This window comes from Elephas maximus, chromosome 22 (assembly GCF_024166365.1).
Source record: "Elephas maximus indicus isolate mEleMax1 chromosome 22, mEleMax1 primary haplotype, whole genome shotgun sequence".
Taxonomy (NCBI): Eukaryota; Metazoa; Chordata; class Mammalia; order Proboscidea; family Elephantidae; genus Elephas; species Elephas maximus.
Genome location: NC_064840.1, coordinates 14,571,693 through 14,578,228, shown reverse-complemented (window position 1 = coordinate 14,578,228; position 6,536 = coordinate 14,571,693).

The window sequence follows — 6,536 nt, the reverse complement described above, 5'->3', positions numbered from 1 at the left end:
GAATGATTCAGGGCAAGAAATATTTTTTATGTTATTGATTATAACAATTCCACATACATCAGTGTGTATAAGAAAGGGAGGCAGATAAATAGGGATGCTTAACATATGTTCATTCATTTTTTTTTAATAATATTTTATTGTGTTTTTGGTGAAAGTTTACCCAGCAAATCAGATTTCCAAGTTGACAGTTTCTGTACAAATTGTTCTGTGACATTAGTTATGTTTTCCGTGATGTGTCAACATCCTCTTTAATTGCGTTTCGGGTTGTTCTGTCTCTAGTGCTCTAGTTTCCCTGCCGCCTTATCTTATCTTTGCTTTATGGTAATTGTTTACCTTTGGTCTCATACAGATGGTTTTTAAAAGGAGCGCTGTAGTCACAGGTAACATCCTTTATTTTGTGTGCCAATCTATTATTTTGCTAAAAGGTGACCTTAGTGGATAGTTTTGGTTCAAGGTTCAAGGATTATTTCAGGGTGGTAGTCTCAGGGAGTCCTCTAGTCTCAACTGGTCTATTAAGTCTGGACTTTTTAAGAATTTGAATCCTGTTCTGCATTTTTCCCCCATTCTATCAGGGTTCTATTGTGGCCCTGATCAGAACGGTCCATAGTGGTAGCTTGGCACCATCTACTTCTGCTCATTTCAGGGTAGATGAGGCCATGGCTTGTGTAGGTTATTAGACCTGTAGACTAGTTTCTTCTCTGAGACTTTGGTTTCTTTCTTTTTCTTTTGCTCCTGATGAGTAGAGACCAATAGTTGTATCTCAGAAGGCTGCCTGCAAGCTTTTAAGACCCCAGACATTACTCACCTCACTACAATGCAGAACATGAACTTGATGAACTATATTATTCCATTGACTGAGTTGTCCTATGAGTCATTCACTCATTTTTTTCTTTCAACAAATACCAGAATGCATGCCTCATTTCTTCAGTCTATGTGAGTGAGGTTGTACATCTTTGCAACTGGTAGGAAAAGTTTTCTCCACATGAAGGTATCAACTGGATTTCCAGGAACTGTTTTCCAGAATGTCACTGTTGTTAGGTGCTGTCCAGTCGAATCCGACTCATAGTGACCCTATGCACAACAGAGCAATACACTGCCATCCTCGCAATCACTGCTATGTTTGAATCCACTGTTATAGCCACTGTGTCAGTCCATCTCGTTGAGGGCCTTCCTCTTTTTACTGACATTCTACTTTACTAAACATGATGTCCTTCTCCAGGAACTGATCCTTCCTAGTAACATGTCCAAAGTACGTGAGCTAAGTCTCGCCTTCTGTCTTCTAAGGAGCCTTCTGGTTGTACTTCCTCTAAAACAGATCTGTTCATTCTTCTGGCAGTCCATGGTATGTTCAATATTCTTTGCCAACACCATAATTCAAAGGCATCAATTCTTCTTCGGTCTTCTTTATTCATTGTCCAGCCTTCGCATGCATTCGAGGTGATCAAAAACACCACGGCTTGGGTCAGGCACAGCTTAATCTTCAAAGTTACATCTTTGCTTTTTAATACTTTAAAGAGGTCTTTTGCACCAGATTCGCTCAATGCACTCTGTCATTTGATTTCTTGACTGCTGCTTCCATAAGTGTTGACTGTTGATCTAAGTAAAATGAAATCCTTGACAGCTTCAGTATTTTTTCCATTTATCGTGATGTTGCTTATTGATACTGTTGTGAGGATTTTCATCTTCTTTATGTTGAAGTGTAATCCACGCCCAAGGCTGTCGTCTTTGATCTTCCTCAGAAAGTGATGTGAGTTCTCTTCGTTTTCAGCAAGCAAAGTTGTGTCATCTGCATATCGCAGGTTGTTAATGAGTCTTCCTTCAAATCTTGATGCCACACTCTTCCTCATTTAGTCCAGCATGTCTGATTATTTGCTCAGCATACAGATGGAATACGTACGGTAAAATGATATAACCCTGTTTTCAAAATAATCCCCCCCAAAACTTACTCCCTTAAAGGTCTCTAGTAAGACACTTAAGAGGAAGAAGGGGGACAGTTCAATAGTACTAGATCTCACCACTTCTCAAGAACTCAAAAAATGTGCAACTACGTGCCCACCAGTAAGGGCAGTCATGGTCTAGTGAAGTCTCTGCTTCTGGTTTTCCTTTTATGAAGTTTCTTCATTGCAAGTTTTCTTTTTTTTTTTTTTTTTCCTCCTTCTTCCCAAGTCCCCAGTGGTGACATAATGATAAAGAGCACAAACTCTGTATGATCTTGGATAAGTTACTTACATGCTTTGCCTCAGTTTCTTCATCCACATTACAGGACTAATAAAGTACCTGTCTCGTAGGTTTGTTAGAAGATTAAAGAAGTTAATATCTAAGGCACTTAGAACAGTGTCCAGCACAGATCTAGCACCATGCAAGCGCTGGTTCCAAAAGACACGGATACTATGTGACTTAAAATTGGAAAAGATGTGCACCACGGTTGTATCCTTTCACCATACTTATTCAATCTGTATGCTGAGCAAAATAATCTGGGAAACTGTGCTTTATGAAGAACTTCACCAGGATTGGAGGAAGACTCACCAACAATCTTTGATATGCAGATGACATAGCCTTGTTTGCTGAAATCGAAGGGAACTTGAAGCACTTACTGAGGAAGATCAAAGGCTACAGCCTTCAGTATGGATTACAGGAGAACATAGAGAAGACAAAAATCCTCACAAGTGGACCAAAAAGCAACATCATGATAAATGGAGAAAAGATTGAAATTGTCAAAGATTTCAATTTACTTGGATCCACAATCAATGCCCATGGAAGCAACTGTCAAGAAATCAAACGCAGATAACCCAAAACTAGAACACGAGACAGAACAACCAGATATCAACCCAGATAGGGAAATCACAAAAATAAATCAAAGCTAAAAGGCTCAAAACAGGGAAACAGAGACGTCATTATGTAAAAGATAACAACATTAAAACAAACAAAAAAAAGGGACTAAAAAATGTAGTCATAGATCTTTCATATGGAGAGGAAGTCAAGGTGATTGAAAGAAATAAGAGGTTGGTTTAAACTTACAAAAATAGGGGTAAATATTAAGGTAACCACAAAGGAAACTAACAATCCTACACATCAAAATAAAAAACAAGAAAAACATAAAGACTCAGCAAATACAAAGTCAACAACAATGAAAAAGAGGGAAAGAAAATATGTAAGGAAAAATGACTTAGCACAGAAAATTAAGTGGAACAAAGAAATTGTCAACAACACACAAAAAAAGATATCAAAATGACTGCACTAAACTCATACGTATCAATAATTACACTGAATGTAAATGGACTAAATGCTCCAATAAAGAGACAGAGAGTGGCAGAATGGATAAAAAAAAAAAAAAAATGATCCGTCTATACGCTGCCTACAAGAGATACACTTTAGACTTAAAGACACAAAGTAAAATCCAAAGGCTAGAAAAAAAAGTATCAGCAAACCACAATCAAAAAACAGCAGGAGTGGCCACATTAATTTCTGACAAAATAGACTTTAAAGTAAAATCCACCACAAAGGATAAAGAAGGACACTATATAAAGATTAAAGGGTCAATACACCAGGAGGACATAACTATAATAAATATTTACATACCCAACAATAGGGCACCAAAATATATGAGATAAACTTTAACAGCATTGAAAAGAGAGATAGACAGCTCCACAATAACAGTAGGAGACTTCAACACACCACTTTCAGTGAAGGACAGGACATCCAGAAAGAAGCTCAATAAAGACATGGAAGATCTAAATGCCACAACCAACTTGACCTCATAGACATATACTGAACACTCCACCCAACAGCAGCCAAGTAAAATTTATTTTCCAGTACACATGGAACATTCTCCAGAATAGACCACATATTAGGCCACAAAGCAAGCCTTAACAGAACCCAAAACATCGAAATATTACAAAGCATCTTTTCTGACCATAAAGCCATTAAAGTAGAAATAACAGAAAAAGCAAGGGAAAAAAAATCAAACACATGGAAACTCAACAACACCTTGTTCAAAAACTATTGGGTTATAGAAGAAATTAAGGATTGAATAAAGAAATTCACAGAATCGAATGAGAATGAAAAACACATCCTACCAGAACCTTTGGGACACAGCAAAAGCAGCACTCAGAGGTCAATTTATAGCAATAAATGTACACATCCAAAAATAACAAAGGGCCAAAATCAAAGAATTAACCCAAGAACTTGAACAAGTAGAAAGAGAACAGCAAGAGAAATCTTCCAGCACCAGAAGAAAGCAGGTAATAGGAAATCAAACAACAGATTAAATTGAGTAATTCTGCTGCAAAAGACCTTTTTAAAATCTTAAAAAGCAAAGATGTCACTTTGAGGACTAAAGCGCACCTGACCCAGTCCATGATCTTTTCAATCACCTCGTATGCATATAAAAGTTGGACAGTGAAAAAGGAAGACCAAAGAAGAACTGATACATTCGAATTATGGTGTTAGCAAAGAATATTGAATACACCTTGGACTGCCAGAAGAATGAACACATCTTTCTTGGAGGAAGTACAGCCACAGTGCTCCTTAGAAGTGAGGATGGGGAGACATCCTCTCGCTTTCTTTGGGATGTTATCAGGAGAGAGCAGTCCCTGGAGAAGGACATCATGCTTGGTAAAATACAGGGTCAGAGAAAAAGAGAAAGAGCCTCAATGGGATGGGTTAACACAGTGGCTGTAACAATGGGCTTAAAAAATAGCAATGATTGTGAGGGTTGCGCAGGACTGAGCAACGTTTTGTTCTATTATACGCAGGGTTGCTGTCAGTCGGAGCCGACTCGATGGCATATAACAACAATAATGTGTTTATTAATTTAAACATTAAAATAAAAAACTCGTTTATACTAAAGTGTTAACCCATTACCATCAAGTTGATTCCAACTCATAGTGACCCTGTAGGACAGAGCAGAACTGCCCCACAAGGTTGCCAAGGCTGTAAATTTTCGTGAGTACAGACTGCCACGTCTTTCTCCCATGAAGCAGCTGGTGGGTGCAAATCACTAACCTTCCGGTTAGTAGCCGAGCGTTTAACCACTGTACCACTAGGACTCATGGTACTCTCCCTGAAACTTTGCTTTTTCTGGACACTGCTTAAAAAAAAAAAAAAGTTACCACTGAGTCTCTTGCTACTCATGGCCAACCCATGCGTGTCAGAGTACAACTGTGGTCTATAGGGTTTTCTATAGCTGATTTTTCAGAAGTTGATCACCTGGACTTTATTCCGAGGCACCTCTAAGTAGATTTGAACCTCCAGCCTTTCAGTTAGCAGTCAAGTGCATTAATTGCTTGCACCACCCAGGGACTCCTGGACATTGCTCAACATCAGTGAATTCATAGTAGGGCAACTACATATTTGAGGGTGTGAATCACCGACATTCTTTGAAACATATCATTTAGTGATTACACAATCTATTTTAAAATATTAATAGTAGCAATGCCAGGCACTGTGCTAAGAGCTTTACCAACATTATCTTACTTAATCCTCCCAACAACCACGTGAGGTAGGTACTGTTATTATTCTCACTTTGCAGTTGAAGAAACAGAGGCTCCAAAAAGCTAAGGCCCAAGGCCAAGTCCTCCAGTTAGTGGGTGGTGGGATAGGGCAGGATAACTCTATTGTGAGCAGATTAGGGACTGTCAGATGCAGAACAGTGGGGAGAGAGTGATCTCCCCTCTTTCCCACTTTTTCATCACCCCCTTCTCCTCTCCCTCGGCTGAATCATGTGTCCCCCTGGCCAAGGCTGCACTCTGCTGCAGAAAACATCCAAGCGGCTGGGACCCGACCCAGCCACCTCGTGAGCCCAGCATTTCGAGGGGCAGGCTTCCAAACAGGGTAATAATCGTCCCATTAAAATTAATGTCCATGAAGTGAGCCGTTAAAAGTGTGCAGATTAAAAAGGGGGGGAGGAGGGAATTGTTCAATTTAAATCCAAAGGGCTTTTTAAATAGACACTGTATCTTCATTCTTGGAAGGCTGCACTTGGGCAGTGGATCAGGGCCCCTTTGCAAAGACTAGAAAGGATTAAGGAGGCAAGTCCCAGGAGAATGGGGAAATGGTTCTGGCCAGAAGCAAAGGGAACCGAGGTTTATCCAGGCCTCACTGCATGCCAGGTGCTTGGCATACATTTCTCACATTTAATCTCTGCCCCAATCCTGGGAGGGAGGTATTATACTCACAGATTACAGGGGGCAGTATAAAACCATGGTTAAGACTTTGGAGCCTGCAGCTGACTGCCTGCCTGAGTTGAGATGCAGGCTGAGCTTTTTACTAACTCTGTGAGCTTGGGCAAGAGACCTTCCCTGCTGTGCCTCAGTTTTCTCATCTGTAAAATAGGAATATAAGAGCACATTCTCCATAGAACTGTTGGGAGATTTCCCTGAGACAGCATGGGCTAGGATCTTAGACCAGTGACCCACACAGCAGGCTCAGTTAAGTGCTGGGTATTGCTGAAGGTAGGAAAACCGGCTCAGTGAGGGTAAACGCCACCAAGACCACACAGTAGCGCTGACAATCTGAGCCTTGATCTTTTCATTTGA